The sequence below is a fragment of the Lissotriton vulgaris genome, chromosome 5, assembly GCF_964263255.1.
Source record: "Lissotriton vulgaris chromosome 5, aLisVul1.2, whole genome shotgun sequence".
Taxonomy (NCBI): domain Eukaryota; kingdom Metazoa; phylum Chordata; class Amphibia; order Caudata; family Salamandridae; genus Lissotriton; species Lissotriton vulgaris.
The window spans coordinates 660,706,183-660,724,862 of NC_141693.1; the positions used below are offsets into that span (position 1 = coordinate 660,706,183).

Here is an 18,680-nt window from a genome sequence, read left to right on the forward strand (position 1 = left end):
TATGTGCTGCTTTGCCCGTTGGAGCTGTAAGCAATACATATATGTTGTCTGGATTTTCTCCTGCTTTAGTATTGTAGTATCGTAGTAATGTTTGGTAAAGCGCAGTAATAAGGAAGCTTTTACCAACTCCTGCACCACCTGTACAAAATGTGTAGCAGGGTGTATCTTTTGTTTTGATCCAATGTAAGTGATGGTATATAAAGTTAAGTTGTTCATTGGTAAGATTTTGCATTATCCTGTTATATTGCTCATTTGGTATTAAATTATTTGTTAAATCTTCTTCAATAGTTGTACTTCTAATTCCTAAATCGAATGATAAGTCATAGATTATTTGTTCATTAGCTTGTATTTCTGGACATATGTTGTCATCATTTTCTATTTCTGTGGGAGGTATAAGTAATGGATCTAATGTACTATTTTCATTGTCGTTTGTTGTTAATGTTTTATTATATTTATTATGATAATAGTCAATTGTGCTTTGAATTTCTAGATAGCGTTCATAATATGTTTCTTTCTGACCAATTATTTGATGTTCAACTCTCCATGGGTAATAAAGCATTATCAATTCTCTATAATAATTTTCGGAGTCATTGTTTTTGTTAAATCTAAAATATCGAATTATTTTTTGTTTTTTGCGTTTTGCGTAGTCTACTTCTATTTCTTCATTTTGCAGATTAATCTCAAGTTCTTCCTCATCTGAGCTATAAAAGTTATTTTCTGCAAGAAAATTTTCATGGTCGGTTTCTTTATTCTTTTTTTTTTTTTTTTTTTTAACATCATACATAGATGCATAGTCAGCTAATGTACATGTTTCTAATATTTCAGGGCGTTTGCTGTACTTTACTATAATATTTTCATATTGAATGTTATTAGAAGTATCTGGCAATAAATTTATAGCCTCAATGTCTTTTAATAGGTATGTCCTCTTTTCTTGTGGGCTTGTATTAATGAATACAAAAGATCTCGAACTTTTTCGTAAAGGGATTTGAAGTATGAGATAGGCAGCTTCTTGTGCACTTATCTCGGTACAGTTTAAGAATTTGTTACCTATATGCTTGAGTTGTTCTTTTATACTTGGATTGTGATATACTTCTTTTGCAGCTTGTGCAATTATTTTGCTCATTCCACGTTGAGATTTACTAATATATGAAACAATATATACAGCACAGGCATATGCATCTAAGATGTATTGTATATCTATGTTTGCTTATAATTTTTAACAAAGGAGGGATGGAGAGGGAAAAGTGGATTCTGTCTCCCCTGGCAACTATCATAAACAAAAGGAATCCACTAGGTGGACGGCGGTTGTTACCACAATGGTGGGGAGCAACCAGTGTTGTTAAAATACCCCTCACACACCAACAGGCCCCTTGGTGTCATGCTTCATCATCGGGGTCTTCGCAAACCTCTACGGAATGCGGCGTGCTACGACTTCACGACTACGCAGGAGCACTTTATGAGTGAACTATGTGTTTGGTGTGTGAAGGTACCAATAATGTGAGTGGTGAGGTGAAAAGTGAGGAATTAAAAAATACCTGGCACGTGAGTGCTGAAAAAAATTTTTATTTAGTCTCCGGCTGGTATTATTAAAAAAAGTGCTAGAGTGGTTGTGGTTTACTAATTAGGGTAACCCAACCAAATTAGTGCGCACTAATTTGGTTGGGTTACCCTAATTAGTAAACCACAACCACTCTAGCACTTTTTTTAATAATACCAGCCGGAGACTAAATAAAAATTTTTTTCAGCACTCACGTGCCAGGTATTTTTTAATTCCTCACTTTTCACCTCACCACTCACATTATTGGTACCTTCACACACCAAACACATAGTTCACTCATAAAGTGCTCCTGCGTAGTCGTGAAGTCGTAGCACGCCGCATTCCGTAGAGGTTTGCGAAGACCCCGATGATGAAGCATGACACCAAGGGGCCTGTTGGTGTGTGAGGGGTATTTTAACAACACTGGTTGCTCCCCACCATTGTGGTAACAACCGCCGTCCACCTAGTGGATTCCTTTTGTTTATGATATCTATGTTTGCTTGCCATGCTTGTAAAATTGTAGGATTGTAGTTATTAATAAAGCATTCAGCAGGTGTTCTTTGTAGAAAAATAGTTTTCTTTTCAATAATTGATTGTATACATTTAAGATACTGTTTTATATCTAGTTGCATTGAATCTAAAAACTGACTAAAAGTGTAATTTTGAAATTCTTGTGAGTTCATCGTTAGATGTATTAGTTCAATTTGCTGAAGGAGTTCTTGATCTGTTTTGTCTAGCTCTAATTGTTCTAATATATACGTTTCTGGCATTGGATATTTTGGGTACTGATATTTGCATGTTCTTTTATGTTTAATACGACAATTCTTTGTATGGCCGTGCTTTTGGAGCGGTAATAAAGACTCTATATTTGGATCTTGAGTTTTTGCACATGTTACATACTTATTGATAAAAGTAATAACTTTATTGAGTTCAGAAGTTTCATATTGTGGGGCATTCTCGATCCATATTATGGCATGTATATGTGGGGATCCTCGTTGTTGGAATTCTACTCTATAAAAGTAATCTATTATTTTGCCGATTGGATTACTTTCATGTAATAGTATACAATTAAATAGTTTTCTAACTTGGAAGTCAAAATGTCTTGCACAAGTTATAGGATTTTGTTGTATTAATGCACATTTTGTTTCCCATGACATATTTTGAAATTCTTCTTTTGTACATTCCTTTTGGTTTTCACTACGCAATAAGATGTTAATTAAATGATACCATTTTGTTTCAGCAGCTGATAAAGTCAGAAAGAAAGTTGGTATCCCTAATTGTCTGATCATAGCAAATAAATCTTTTTTGCATTGCTCCCAATATGGTGGTGAACTACGTACAGTTTTAAGTATTTTGTACCCCTCATTAAATTGTAGAATTTTGTCTAATTTTTGTTTGATGTCTTTTGCAGTTATAACATGGCCATTATTAAAGTATTTCCTAAGGGAGATATATATTTTGCTATGTATTTGCTTTATGCGCAACTTAGTCAATTTAAAGAAAACATTAGTTATAGACTTTGCTACTCTTTTATCATTACTCCTTAATTCCCATTGACAAATTGTGCTGTAATGTACTGGTACATGCCTTTCTTTATTTGTTAGCCTTCGCTTGCCACAAAATATTGTAGGGAAAGCTAAATATTCAGAATCTATGTCTTCATATAGACCTCTTGGTGTGTTATGTTCTGCAGGTGCTAAATTTAAAATATTAGTATTTTCTGTAGTTATAGTTTCATTCGTTAACATAGTATCTAAATTCCCTGCTGCTATGTTGTCTTCAGAATCTGATGTATCGTTAGTATCAGAAGTGTCATTACAAGGTGTTATATTTGCTGGTGTATATTGCCAATCTGGATTAATGGTGACTCCATATTCTTTGAACATATTGCTAGTACTTGCTAAATATATTGCAGCGTTTTTAACTTTATTAGGTCTCACATTCTCAAAATGTGTATAAGATTTGTAACTTAATTTTCTTTTTAATTTAATGGGAATCGTCATGTTATCATTAACTTGCCTAGGTAAAACAGTAACAGTTGTCATAACATCTGCAGGTACATTAACTACTGCACCTGATAGAGATTTTTGGGACCCACGTGGTAGTGCTCTAATTTGTAAAAAAGGTATTCTTGGTGATACTAATCTTTCTTCTAAATTATGCAACTGTAAAGCTGCTGGAATATTAGGAAAAGTCATACCATTATAAAAAGAACAAGGGGGTATTTTGTTGCTATTGATATACGTGTAACATGTTTTACATATCTCATCAGTTTTGAATTTGCTAATGTTACACTCTAAGAATTTTGCTTTCTTTGTAATACTGTGTGTTTTGACTAAATTCTGTTTATGCCATAATTGATTGCAAATAGTGCAAGCATACTCCGGACCATATCTTATTTGGGCATGGAATCTACTTATTATTTCAGTTGTTGTTTCTAACCTTATATTAGTATCAGTGTAATCTGAATTTTCTGCTTCTTGTATATGCTTTCTTTTCCTGTTACTTTTTTGCGCCTGTACCCTACTAGTTTGTGTTTGTAATTGATCACTATGTGTAAATGATACAGTTATGACATTGTCATTGCTATTAGTTATGTCGGCAGTGACATTACTGTGTGTTGTTAAAAGCTCTTCATTTGCTTGACAATTGCTGTTTACTGTGTTTGTACTTGTATTTCTGACTTGTATGTTTGTAGTTGTAATATGTGTTAATGCATTTACCAATACTTGTGTAGTATGGACATATATGTTTTTTTTAGACTTCATTTTATTATCGCTATTGTTTTTTAGTGTTGCGTTAAGGGATTTTCGGCTAATTGTTATAATTTTTACAGGAGTTAATTGTAAACTAATACTTTGTGAATGTGTTAGTCTTCCTTTATTAGGTAACTTTATGATGTATTGGATAAGTTGATTAATAGATTCTATTTCTATAGCAATACATGTTCCATTAGGATGTGGTATTGCTTTTTCATCTTGGCTATGTGAATCAAATATAAAGTAAGAATGGTTATTTTTAAATACAGAAATTGCATTATTTTCTATACTGATTAAAACACCATTTTCTAAATTAATTGTTGAAGTTAATGCTGACATTAATTTAGCATTTTTACTTTTGTTTTCTTCATTTATCTCACCTTGAAAGTTTTTTTTCAGCTTAGTAGAATATATTATGTTATTGTGAACTATGTAATTAGGTAAATTATGTAGTAGTTCACAATTATCGTTATTAAGAGAGTGCATTTCAGTATATAAAGCATCTCCAAGATCCATTATACAATTAACATCTAAAGTGTCCCAAGTAGATGCTGGTTTACAGTAGTTGTGTAGTATAGCAAATAGACTCATTGTTAGAGATTGTGAATATTGAGATGTGTTTTCAATGGTGTTTTGTTTATGCTCCTGTGTTGTATTAACCGTATCTATATTTTGTGGAGTTTGTGCCAAATTAGCATTATTTCGGTCTCTATTTGTGTCTGTTAGACTTTTAGTCAATATGCTATTGGCCCTATTTTCAGGAATTATTATTGTATTACTTACAGGAATACGTTTATAAACATGATCATTACTATCTGTATATGTGTTGGCATGTAAATTACCTTGTGATGTTTGTTTTTCTAAATGTTTGTTTATGCTATTTTGGTGAAGTGTTTTTCTAACTATACTAGCATATGTGTTAGTTGTAGTATTATTCTGTGGTGTAGTAGTATATTGTGGTGGATCTATGTGATGGCTGTTAGTCGTAGTTAGTTCTGTACGTGTTGTAGGAGTTAAAAATGCATTTGGATCTGATCTTGTACTAAGAGTATTAGCTAATGATGTTGATGGCTGTTCTACATTAGTAAAGGTTCTGAATTTTGCTTCACGTATGATATTTTTTGCTCTTTCTATACGTGTCTGAAAGGCGTGTGTAAAAAAATTAGAACATGCTTCAGTAGAATGCACATATATATATTTTCTTGGTATAGAATTTCTATTTTGTTCATTATTGACTATTGCTTTTTGAAGCGTATCTTTTTTAATAGTAGTTATATTTATAGGAGTTAATTCATATGGCACGCAATTATCATTTGGACCTTTAATGCTATGTGCAAGCTTAGTTATGTAGTCTAGAAGATTTTCAAATGGTATTTGTATAGTAATACATGTTCCATTTGGGTGAGGCATTCCTGTGTTATCGCGGCTATGTGAATCAAATACAAAGTATGAATTGTTATTGTTTATAATAGAAATAACATACTTTTCCATGCAAAGTAAAACACCTGAGTTGCAATCTAGTGCAGCTTTTAATGTTGTTATTAATGTTGGTGTTGATGGGTCAAAATGTTTCAATATGTCTCCATATGATGGTTCTTTAAGCTTAAGTGCATAGATAGTGTTATTGTGTTGTATAAAATTAGGCAATTCGTCTGGATGCATAAGTATTTGACTATTAATTGAATGCATATCTGTGTATAAAGCTTCACCTAAGTCCATAATGTGATGTAAATCTTCTTTAGTCCATGTATTTGCAACTTTGCTATAGTTGTGTATAATAGCAAATGTGCTATTTGGTAAACATTGTCTCCCTCTTGAATTACTTGAAAATCTTAAATGCCCCTGATGATAATCTGCTTGCAGTATTTGGATCATATTTATTGCTACACTGATTTTGTTTTCTTAAACTCTTGTCTAAAGAGTATATTGACTATGTTCTATTTGTATATAGTTACAGTTTACTGGCAAATTGCTATATTTATATTATAGTTATTAATGAGATTTATTTTTATAGCTTTTAATTTCTAGCCTATTTTTTTCCTTGTAATCTTGTAAGTATTAGTTTTATAATATTTAGGTCTTTTATTTATACTAGAGTATTTTTATTTTTACTTTAAGTAGGCTATTCTATAAACATATATATATATATAAATATATCTATATACATGCACACACACACATATATATCTATATATATATATATATTTATATATGTATATATAGAGAGTAAATGAGTTATGTTATCTTGTTTATAGATCTATACTATTTGATGTTGTTAAAAGTCTTTTTACTGTTACAAGTGGATAGAGAAACAAAAACAGTTATGTACTTTTACCTCGATGTTGTTTGGACACGCAATTAGCAACTTGTGATCTTGTAAGGAATAATTGGCAACCTATGAAAAATGAGAAAAATGCATTAGTTACTACTTTTAATAATAGTATTTATTAATGTATTGTATTACAAGAAAGAAGGTAAGGTAATGAAAGTGTTTAGTAAAGTGTATTTGTATTTTTGAGCAAGTCATAAATAATAGTGAGTTGCATTTGTACTATAGTGTTTTTCGATAAGCATGTACTTAATATTGTGTAGTTTATTGTCGTAAATAGTGTTGTGTAGATTTTGTGCGTTTAAAGCGTGTTAGACTGTGTGTGTGTGTATAGAGAGTGTGAGAGCATAATACTGAGAGAGTAATATAGGAAGTGTGTACAGAGAGTATGTAAAGAGATTGTGTGTTAGAGAGAGTGTGGTACAGAGAGTATGGTACAGAGAGTGTGGTTAAGAGTGTGGTTAAGAGTGTATGTAAAGAGTGTATGTAGTACAGAGGGTGTATGTAGTACAGAGGGTGTATGTAGTACAGAGGGTGTATGTAGTACAGAGGGTGTATGTAGTACAGAGGGTGTATGTAGTACAGAGGGTGTATGTAGTACAGAGGGTGTATGTAGAACAGAGGGTGTATGTAGAACAGAGGGTGTATGTAGTACAGAGGGTGAGCCTAAGAGACAGAGCGCCAGACAGAGAGTGCCAAACAGAGAGCGCCAGACAGAGAGCGCCAGACAGAGAGCGCCAGACAGAGAGCGCCAGACAGAGAATGTATAGAAAGTGAAAAGATGTGAAAAAGTTGGCAATGCCTCACGTAAGCAACCCAATTGGAGTTTGCAGATTGGTTCTCACCTGCACTCACTTTATCATCATCAGCGATTGCCAACTTATAGTGCACCATACTCTCTGCATTATACTTTTTGCATCATGCTCTCTGCACCAGACTCTCTGCACCACGCTTTCTGCACCACGCTTTATGCACCACGCTTTATGCACCACGCTTCCTGCACCACGCTTTCTGTACCATGTTCTTTGCAACACACTCTCTGAACTACTCTTACAATGTAGTACAGAGAATGTGGTACAGAGAGTGTAATACAGAGAGCGTAATGCAGAGAGCGTAATGCACAGAGCGTAATGCACAGAGCGTAATGCACAGAGCGTAATGCACAGAGCGTAATGCACAGAGCGTAATACACAGAGCATAATACACAGAGCATAATACACAGAGAGTAAGAAAAAGAGAGTAAGAAACAGAGAGTAAGAAACAGAGAGTAAGAAACAGAGTAAGAAACAGAGTAAGAAACAGAGTATGAAACAGAGTAAGAAACACAGTAAGAAACACAGTAAGAAACAGAGAGTAAGAAACAGAGCGTAAGAAACTGAGAGTAAGAAACAGAGTAAGAAACAGAGTAAGAAACAGAGTAAGAAACAGAGTAAGAAACAGAGTAAGAAACAGAGCGTAAGAAAAGGGCGTAAGGAACAGAGTGTAAGAAACAAAGAGCGCTAGATAGAGACCATAACACAGAGAGCGTAACACAGAAAGCATAATACATAAAGCATAGATAACAGAGCGTGATATATATATAATGTGTAACAGAGTATATGTTAGAGAGCGTGTATAAACAGTGTGCTAAACAGAGAGCGTAAGACAGAGCAGAACACATAGAGCATAACACAGAGAGTATAATACAGAGAGCATAGATAACAGAGCGTAATACATATCATGTGTATCAGAGTGTGTTTTAGAGATCGTGTATGAAGATTGTATGTACAGAGAGTGTATGTAGTATAGAGGGTGTATGTAGTATAGAGTGTGTATGTAGTATAGAGGGTGTATGTACTACAGCGGGTCTATGTACAGATAGCATTGTACAGATAGCATTGTACAGAGAGCGTAGTCCAGAGAGCGTAGTCCAGAGAGCATTGTACAGAGAGTGTGGTACAGAGAGTTTAATACAGAGAGCATAATACAGAGATCATAATAGAGAGTGTATTTGGGGGCCTTTAAGTTTTGCTGTTCTTTAGACAGTGAGTGTCGTTATGTGTTGCTCAGAACAACCAAAGCACAGACCCAGCACATACCGAACTCTGAAAATAGCTGTAGATATGTAAAGGCCATTTTGCTCTGACCCTCTCTGAAAGAAGTTGCTCAGTACTCCTTTGAACGGTACGTATGTTTTTTTTTGTTTACTAATTTTGTGGAAAAGGTATATTTTCGTATTTCTAGTTCCAACATCGCCCGTGCATCTCACTGCAGCGATGTGCACCACTATTCACTGAGTTGTTCAGATCCGCGGCTCTTTTGCAGTTTGAGGTAAGCTATCTTTTCTTTTGCAATAATCTTATTTTTTTTTTGTCTTTTTGTAGATCCAACATGGCCCGTGGCGTCTCCCTGCAGCCGTGTGCACCACTGTGCACGAAGCTGTTGAGACGGGTATGTATGTTGTTGTTTTCGTTCAGAGGTAAGCCATGTTTGTTTTTTTAGGCTAATCTTATGTTTGTTATCTTTTTTGTAGGTCCAACATGGCCCGTGGTGTCTTCCTGCAGCGATATGCACTACTGTGCATGAAGTTGTTTCGATATGCTGTTTTTGTACAGTTTGTGAAAAGTTATCTTTTCAATTTGGCTAATGTTATGTTTATTCTCTCTAGATCTCTGTACAACGCTCTCTGCACTATGCTTTTTGCCTTATGCTCTGAGCACCACAGTGGAGGGATGATGCAGTGAGAAGTTGATGAGAGTGCAGCAGTGAAGGGACAATGCAATGGGTAGCTGAGCAGAGAGTGCATTAGTGAATGTACGGTGCAGGGAGAAGGTGAGTAGAGAGTGCATTATTGAAAGGACGGTGCAAAGAGAAGCAGAGGAGCGATTGCAGCATTGAAGGCACGGTGGAAGGAGAGGTTGAGGATGTCAAGCATACTCTACAACAAAGTATTGAAATGTGCTAGAAAGTGTGTAATAAATTAAAGAGAGCATAATGCTGAGCGAGTAATATAGGAAGTGTGTACAGAGAGTATGTAAAGAGATTGTGTGTTACAGAGAGTGTGGTACAGAGAGTATGGTACAGAGAGTGTGTTAAAGAGTGTATGTACAGAGTGTATGTACAGAGTGTATGTACAGAGTGTATGTACAGAGTGTTATGTAGTACAGAGGGTGTATGTAGTACAGAGGGTGTATGTAGTACAGAGGGTGTATGTAGTACAGAGGGTGTATGTAGTACAGAGGGTGTATGTAGTACAGAGGGTGTATGTAGTACAGAGGGTGAGCGTAAGAGACAGAGCGCCAGACAGAGAGTGCCAAACAGAGAGCGCCAGACAGAGAGCGCCAGACAGAGCGCCAGACAGAGAGTGCCAGATAGAGAGCGCCAGACAGAGAGCGCCAGACAGAATGTATAGAAAGTGAAAAGATGTGAAAAAGTTGGCAATGCCTCACGTAAGCAACCTAATTGGAGTTTGCAGATTGGTTCTCACCTGCACTCACTTTATCATCATCAGCGATTGCCAACTTATAGTGCACCATACTCTCTGCATTATACTTTTTGCATCATGCTCTCTGCACCAGTCCTCTGCACCACGCTTTCTGCACCACGCTTTATGCACCACGCTTTATGCACCACGCTTCCTGCACCACGCTTTCTGTACCATGTTCTTTGCAACACACTCTCTGAACTACTCTTACAATGTAGTACAGAGAATGTGGTACAGAGAGCGTAATACAGAGAGCGTAATGCAGAGAGCGTAATGCACAGAGCGTAATGCACAGAGCGTAATGCACAGAGCGTAATGCACAGAGCGTAATACACAGAGCATAATACACAGAGCATAATACACAGAGCATAATACACAGAGAGTAAGAAACAGAGAGTAAGAAACAGAGAGTAAGAAACAGAGAGTAAGAAACAGAGAGTAAGAAACAGAGAGTAAGAAACAGAGCGTAAGAAACTGAGAGTAAGAAACTGAGAGTAAGAAACTGAGAGTAAGAAACAGAGTAAGAAACAGAGTAAGAAACAGAGTAAGAAACAGAGTAAGAAACCGAGTAAGAAACAGAGCGTAAGAAAAGGTCGTAAGGAACAGAGTTTAAGAAACAAAGAGCGCAAGATAGAGACCATAACACAGAGAGCTTAACACAGAAAGCATAATACATAAAGCATAGATAACAGAGCGTGATATATATATAATGTGTAACAGAGTATATGTTAGAGAGCGTGTATAAACAGTGTGCTAAACAGAGTGTAAGAAACAGAGAGCGTAAGACAGAGCATAACACATAGAGCATAACACAGAGAGTATAATACAGAGAGCATAGATAACAGAGCGTAATACATATCATGTGTATCAGAGTGTGTTTTAGAGATCGTGTATGAAGATTGTATGTACAGAGAGTGTATGTAGTATAGAGGGTGTATGTAGTATAGAGTGTGTATGTAGTATAGAGGGTGTATGTACTACAGCGGGTCTATGTACAGATAGCATTGTACAGATAGCATTGTACAGAGAGCGTAGTCAAGAGAGCGTAGTCCAGAGAGCGTAGTCCAGAGAGCGTAGTCTCGAGAGCATTGTACAGAGAGTGTGGTACAGAGCGTTTAATACAGAGAGCATAATACAGAGATCATAATAGAGAGTGTATTTGGGGGCCTTTAAGTTTTGCTGTTCTTTAGACAGTGAGTGTCGTTATGTGTTGCTCAGAACAACAAAAGCACAGACCCAGCACATACCGAACTCTGAAAATGGCTGTAGATATGTAAAGGCCATTTTGCTCTGACCCTCTCTGAAAGAAGTTGCTTAGTACTCCTTTGAACGGTATGTATGTTTTTTGTTTCTTTTCAAATTTATTTGGAAAAGGTATATTTTCGTTTTTCTAGGTCCAACATCGCCCGTGCATCTCCCTGCAGCGATGTGCACCACTATTCACTGAGTTGTTCTGATCCGCGGCTCTTTTGCAGATTGAGGTGAGCTATCTTTTCAATTTTAATAATCTTATGTTTCTTATCTTTTTTGTAGGTCCAACATGGCCCGTGGCGTCTTCCTGCAGCGATGTGCACCGCTGTGCACGGATTGCTTCAGACGGGTATGTATGTTGCTGTTGTTTCCGTGTAAAAGTAAGCCATTTTTTTTTTTTAGGCTAATCTTATGTTTTTTATCTCATTTGTAGGTCCAACATGGCCCGTGGTGTCTTCCTGCAGCGATATGCACTACTGTGCATGAAGTTGTTTCGATATGCTGTTTTTGTACAGTTTGTGAAAAGTTATCTTTTCAATTTGGCTAATGTTATCTTTATTCTCTCTAGATCTCTGTACAACGCTCTCTGCACTATGCTCTTTGCCTTATGCTCTGAGCACCACAGTGGAGGGATGATGCAGTGAGAAGTTGATGAGAGTGCAGCAGTGAAGGGACAATGCAATGGGTAGCTGAGCAGAGAGTGCATTAGTGAATGGACGGTGCAGGGAGAAGGTGAGTAGAGAGTGCATTATTGAAAGGACGGTGCAAAGAGAAGCAGAGGAGCGATTGCAGCATTGAAGGGACGGTGGAAGGAGAGGTTGAGGATGTCAAACGTACTCTACAACAAAGTATTGAAATGTGCTAGAAAGTGTGTAATAAATTAAAGAGAGCATAATGCTGAGCGAGTAATATAGGAAGTGTGTATAGAGAGTATGTAAAGAGATTGTGTATTACAGAGAGTGTGGTACAGAGAGTATGGTACAGAGAGTGTGTTAAAGAGTGTATGTACAGAGTGTATGTACAGAGTGTATGTACAGAGTGTATGTACAGAGTGTTATGTAGTACAGAGGGTGTATGTAGTAGAGGGTGTATGTAGTACAGAGGGTGTATGTAGTACAGAGGGTGTATGTAGTACAGAGGGTGTATGTAGTACAGAGGGTGTATGTAGTACAGAGGGTGAGCGTAAGAGACAGAGCGCCAGACAGAGAGCGCCAAAGAGAGAGCGCCAGACAGAGAGCGCCAGACAGAGAGCGCCAGACAGAGAGCGCCAGACAGAGAGCGCCAGACAGAATGTATAGAAAGTGAAAAGATGTGAAAAAGTTGGCAATGCCTCAGGTAAGCAACCCAATTGGAGTTTGCAGATTGGTTCTCACCTGCACTCACTTTATCATCATCAGCGATTGCCAACTTATAGTGCACCATACTCTCTGCATTATACTTTTTGCATCATGCTCCCTGCACCAGACTCTCTGCACCACGCTTTATGCACCACGCTTTATGCACCACGCTTTATGCACCACGCTTCCTGCACCACGCTTTCTGTACCATGTTCTTTGCAACACACTCTCTGAACTACTCTTACAATGTAGTACAGAGAATGTGGTACAGAGAGCGTAATACAGAGAGTGTCATGCAGAGAGCGTAATGCACAGAGCGTAATGCACAGAGCGTAATGCACAGAGCGTAATGCACAGAGCGTAATGCACAGAGCGTAATACACAGAGCGTAATACACAGAGCGTAATACACAGAGAGTAAGAAACAGAGAGTAAGAAACAGAGAGTAAGAAACAGAGAGTAAGAAACAGAGAGTAAGAAACAGAGCGTAAGAAACAGAGCGTAAGAAACAGAGAAAGAAACAGAGTAAGAAACAGAGTAAGAAACAGAGTAAGAAACAGAGCGTACGAAAAGGGCGTAAGGAACAGAGTGTAAGAACCAAAGAGCGCAAGATAGAGACCATAACACAGAGAGCCTAACACAGAAAGCATAATACATAAAGCATAGATAACAGAGCGTGATATATATATAATGTGTAACAGAGTATATGTTAGAGAGCGTGTATAAACAGTGTGCTAAACAGAGTGTAAGAAACAGAGAGCGTAAAACAGAGAGCGTAAGACAGAGCATAACACATAGAGCATAACACAGAGAGTATAATACAGAGAGCATAGATAACAGAGCGTAATACATATCATGTGTATCAGAGTGTGTTTTAGAGATCGTGTATGAAGATTGTATGTACAGAGAGTGTATGTAGTATAGAGGGTGTATGTAGTATAGAGTGTGTATGTAGTATAGAGGGTGTATATAGTATAGAGGGTGTATGTAGTACAGAGGGTGTATGTACAGATAGCATTCTACAGAGAGCGTAGTCCAGAGAGCGTAGTCCAGAGAGTGTGGTATAGAGAGCATTGTACAGAGAGTGTTGTACAGAGAGTTTAATACAGAGAGCATAATATAGAGAGTGCTGCAGTAAAGGTATGGTCCATTGAGATGTTGAGGAGAGAGTGCAGCAGTGAGTGATGGTGCAGTGGATGAGTCATGGGTGCAGCCTTGATGAGGGGGTCTGAGCAGAGAGGGCTTCAGTGAAGGGACCGTGCAGGGAGAGGCTGAGGAGAGAGTGCAACAGTGAGTGATGGTGCAGTGGATGAGTCAGACGTGCTGGCTGGATGCGGGAGTCTGAGCAGAGAGGGCAGCAGTGAAAGGACCGTGCAGGGAGAGGCTGAGTAGAGAGTGCAACAGTGAAGGGACCGTGCAGGGAGAGGCTGAGGAGAGAGTGCAACAGTGAGTGATGGTGCAGTGGATGAGTCATGGGTGCAGCCTTGATGAGGGGGTCTGAGCAGAGAGGGCTTCAGTGAAGGGACCGTGCAGGGAGAGGCTGAGGAGAGAGTGCAACAGTGAGTGATGGTGCAGTGGATGAGTCAGACGTGCTGGCTGGATGCGGGAGTCTGAGCAGAGAGGGCAGCAGTGAAAGGACCGTGCAGGGAGAGGCTGAGGAGAGAGTGCAACAGTGAAGGGACCGTGCAGGGAGAGGCTGAGGAGAGAGTGCAACAGTGAGTGATGGTGCAGTGGATGAGTCATGGGTGCAGCCTTGATGAGGGGGTCTGAGCAGAGAGGGCTTCAGTGAAGGGACCGTGCAGGGAGAGGCTGAGGAGAGAGTGCAACAGTGAGTGATGGTGCAGTGGATGAGTCAGACGTGCTGGCTGGATGCGGGAGTCTGAGCAGAGAGGGCAGCAGTGAAAGGACCGTGCAGGGAGAGGCTGAGGAGAGAGTGCAACAGTGAAGGGACCGTGCAGGGAGAGGCTGAGGAGAGAGTGCAACAGTGAGTGATGGTGCAGTGGATGAGTCATGGGTGCAGCTTTGATGAGGGGGTCTGAGCAGAGAGGGCTTCAGTGAAGGGACCGTGCAGGGAGAGGCTGAGGAGAGAGTGCAACAGTGAAGGGACCGTGCAGGAAGAAGCTGAGGAGAGAATGAAGAGATGTTGCAGTAAGAGGCAGAAGAGAGAGTGCAGCATTGAAGGGATGATCCAGTGAGACGTTGAGGAGAGTATGCATGGAGAGGCTGAGGAGCGATTGCAGCAGTGAAGGGACGGTGGAGGGAGAGGTTGAGGATGTCAAATGTACTAAACAAAGTATTGAAATGTGCTCGAGCGTGCGTGGTCCGTCACAAACGAGACACGATTTGGTGTGCAATCTGTTGACAAACGGATGGATTGTAATAATGCGCTATTACTTTACTAATATTATTACTTTCGGCTCATTTCCAAAAGTTTACCCAGCATGTCACAGAGTTAGACTACTGAATACAAATGGGCATTTTTACAGGAAGAGCAGTTGTTTCGCACAAGAGAATGTCATCTGTTTGTTAAAGTAAAAGTTACCCCATGACACTGATGATGACAGACGGCACACGAGGAGACGGGTGCTTTACGTAGAGTCCGGGGTTACAGCATGCCCCCTCCCGCTCTCCCCAGCTACGCGACAGGGCTCTTTCCCGCATGGCTATTTACTGTTAATGCTTTTACAAACACTGGTAGTACTCTTTATGGAGTTACTACAAATAAGATCTTTTAAATACACTCATTTCTTACACTGCAGCTACTAAAGAACATGAGATATGGCAAAAGTTGCATCACTTTTCCGTTCATTCAGATAACATTTGTATACGTTGAGGAGAGTATGCATGGAGAGGCTGAGGAGCGATTGCAGCAGTGAAGGGACGGTGGAGGGAGAGGTTGAGGATGTCAAACGTAGTAAACAAAGTATTGAAATGTGCTCGAAAGTGTGTAATAAATTAAAAGGTGCACGTATATTTTGCAATTAAAATGTAAAGGTATAACATTGTTACATATATCGTAAGTCAAAATATAAGTAAAGTTAAAAAGGTAAACCCTTAAAAGTCAAGCATTGTCTTATTTTTTATGTATAAAATTACTTACAGTTCTGCAACAGAGATATATCAGCTCTCGAAATATACTGCCTGGTTACCACTCGAGAAAAGGTCGCTCGAATGCTTGAAATACAAGGAAATAAAAAATAATGTCAGTTACTTGAATAAAATAATTCAAGAAGTGTGGCATTGGGCAGACAGCGCACGAGGAGACGGATGCTTTACGTAAGGAGTCTGTAGCTACCGCATCCTCCGCCCTCTTCCCCCAACCCCCCCCCCCCCCCCCCCGCCCCCCCTCTACTGACAGCAAAGCTACAGGCTGTTTTTGCGAACACTAGTGCTGCTATTTAAAGAGTTTATACGAGGGATAAGGTCTTTGAAATACAGTCCGTCTAAACACTGCAGCTACCAAAGAGCATTCGATACGGCAACAGTTTCATTATAATGAACGCTTTTTACAACAAATTAACGAAATGTGCTAGACAGAGTTTTACAAATTACAGAGTGCATCAGTGAAGGGACGGGGCAGGGAGACTCTGAGGAGAGAGTGCAACAGTGAAGGGACCGTGCAGGGAGAGGCTGAGGAGAGAGTGCAACAGTGAGTAATGGTGCAGTGGATGAGTCATGGGTGCAGCCTGGATGAGGGGGGTCTGAGGAAAGAGTGCAACAGTGAAGGGACCGTGCAGGGAGAGGCTGAGGAGAGAGTGCAACAGTGAGTGAAGGTGCAGTGGATGAGTCATGGGTGCAGCCTGGATGAGGGGGTCTGAGCAGAGAGGGCAGCAGTGAAGGGACCGTGCAGGGAGAGGCCGAGTAGAGAGTGCAACAGTAAAGGGACCGTGCAGGGAGAGGCTGAGGAGAGAGTGCAACAGTGAGTGATGGTGCAGTGGATGAGTCATGGGTGCAGCCTGGATGCGGGAGTCTGAGCAGAGAGGGCAACATTGAAGGGACCGTGCAGGGAGAGGCTGAGGAGAGAATGAAGGGATGTTACACCTAGACTGAGGAGAGAGTGCAGCAGTGAGTGATAGTGCAGAGAGGCTGAAGAGAGTGCAGCAGTGAGTGATGGTGCAATGGACAAATTATCTAAAAGTACAAGATAGTGTTTTAAAAATTTCAGAGTGCGCGTAAATTTGACAAATAAAAGCTAAAGGTATGACAGCGTTACATTCCTCGTAAACAAATGTAAGTGAAGTTAAAAAGGCCCAAAATGCAAAACAAAGCATTACTGTCTTTCCATTGTATGAAGTTACTTACAGTTCTGTAAAATTGAGAGATGAGCTCTTGAAGTATACGGCCTAGCCTTTTTTTATAAAATATTCAGAATGTTCGCTCGTGTGCTTCAAATACTGCGAAAGGAAGAAATAATGTCAGTTACTTTAATTAATCCAAAAAAAGATGAGCACGTGTAATGTACAAAAACAGCATGTATGTGCCCTGTGCCTCTGAGACGCGCTGGAGAGGGGCGCTATGGAGGTGGTCAGCCCCGGAGACAGTCCCGAAGCAGATAGGGGATGCGCGAGCAAGGTAAGGTAGCATGAGCGTTCGTGGCCCCTCACAAACGAGACACGATTTGGTGTGCAATCTGTTAACAAACGGATGGTTTGTAATAATGCGCTATTACTTTACCAATATTATTACTTTCGGCTTATTTCCAAAAGTTTACCCAGCATGTCATTGAGTTATACTACTGAATACAAATGGGCATTTTTACAGGAAGAGCAGTTGTTTCGCACAAGAGAATGTCATCTGTTTGTTAAGGTAAAAGTTAGCCCAGGACACTGATGATGACAGACGGCACACGAGGAGACGGGTGCTTTACGTAGAGTCCGGGGTTACAGCATGCCCCCTCCCGCTCTCCACAGCTACGCGACAGGGCTCTTTCCCGCATGGCTATTTACTGTTAATGCTTTTACAAACAAAGTAAAAGTTACCCCAGGACACTGATGATGACAGACGGCACACGAGGAGACGGGTGCTTTACGTAGAGTCCGGGGTTACAGCATGCCCCCTCCCGCTCTCCACAGCTACGCGACAGGGCTCTTTCCCGCATGGCTATTTACTGTTAATGCTTTTACAAACACTGATAGTACTCTTTATGGAGTTGCTACAAATGATAAGATCTTTTAAATACACTCATTTCTTACACTGCAGCTACTAAAGAACATGAGATATGGCAAAAGTTGCATGATGTTGAAAGTTTCCCGACAAAAAATATTCTAAAATGCTTTAAAGTGTTTATTAAAAAGCCATGTGCACGTAAATTTTAGAAGTAAAAGTTATAAAATTTATACAAATATACTAATTGAATTATTTTTTGTAAATAAATTTAAAACGTTAAAAGTAAAGCATTCTCTTATTCTTAATGAAAGCAGTTACTTACAGTTTTTAGTTAGAGATCGATCAGCTCTCGAAGTATACCGTCGGGCTTTTTCCCAAGAACTGTCCCGAAAGTCCGCTCGTCTGTTTTAAATAGTGCGAAAGCTAAAAAAAGTGTTGTTGCTTGAATTAAATAACAAAAGAAACCACATGTAGTGTTGAAAAACAGCAAATAGGTAAGATGTTGCCCTGTAGCCGTATGTTAATGTTTGGGTGCGGTGCTTCCTTCGAGCAAACAAAGGACTGTCTGGCAAGAAGTGTATTCCATTGTGAGTGCAGAGGTGCGAATTCTGTGTTAAGTATACGCGAAGGCCTGTCAGTTGCTTGAATTAAATACCAAAAGAAGACCACATGTAGTGTTGACGTTGCCCTGTAGCCGTATGTTAATGTTTGGGTGCGGTGCTTCCTTCTAGCAAACAAAGGACAGTCTGGAAAGAAGTGTATCTTATTGCGAGTCAAGATGTGGCAATTACATGTGAATTGAGTGTGAACGCGCGCGGATGCAAGAGACAGGTCCCACCCTCCCAAAAGAATTAAAGTGGCACCAAGTAGTCTGGGCAGTTACTACAAAGTCGTGCGTG

General features: G+C 39.4%; 1 protein-coding gene across 1 annotated transcript in view; it reads right to left on the reverse strand.

Annotated features, from left to right (window-relative positions):
* Positions 1 to 18,680, reverse strand: part of LOC147711375 (uncharacterized) — a 34,355-nt gene that overhangs the window by 6,437 nt on the left and 9,238 nt on the right. The window contains exons 2-5 of the mRNA XM_086922090.1: positions 18,104 to 18,204; positions 16,978 to 17,069; positions 15,776 to 15,849; positions 6,632 to 6,691 (exon numbers count right to left, since the gene is read on the reverse strand). The gene's annotated coding sequence lies outside the window, so the exon portion shown is untranslated. The remainder of the gene's footprint in view (positions 1 to 6,631; positions 6,692 to 15,775; positions 15,850 to 16,977; positions 17,070 to 18,103; positions 18,205 to 18,680) is intronic.